Below are 272 nucleotides of genomic sequence, written 5' to 3' on the forward strand. Positions count from 1 at the left end.
CTAAACTATAATGCACATTTATAAACTCAACATATAACCCTTATAATTGTAAAACCTACAACTCGCAAAACCAAAAATTAGGTTAATAGTTGAAAGAGAGTTTTTGAGAAATACCCCTTTTGGTGTACCCCTTTTTAAAATAGACCAATTTTCTATCCATTTTAAAAATATCCCTTTTCAAATATGAAAAATTGTAAATTTTTATGTAGTTTATAAGGTACATCTAGATCATCATTACTATTGGGAGACTCAATACAAATATTTATAAAGTT

Source organism: Capsella rubella, unplaced genomic scaffold (genome assembly GCF_000375325.1).
Source record: "Capsella rubella cultivar Monte Gargano unplaced genomic scaffold, Caprub1_0 scaffold_5, whole genome shotgun sequence".
In the NCBI taxonomy this organism is placed as follows: Eukaryota; Viridiplantae; Streptophyta; class Magnoliopsida; order Brassicales; family Brassicaceae; genus Capsella; species Capsella rubella.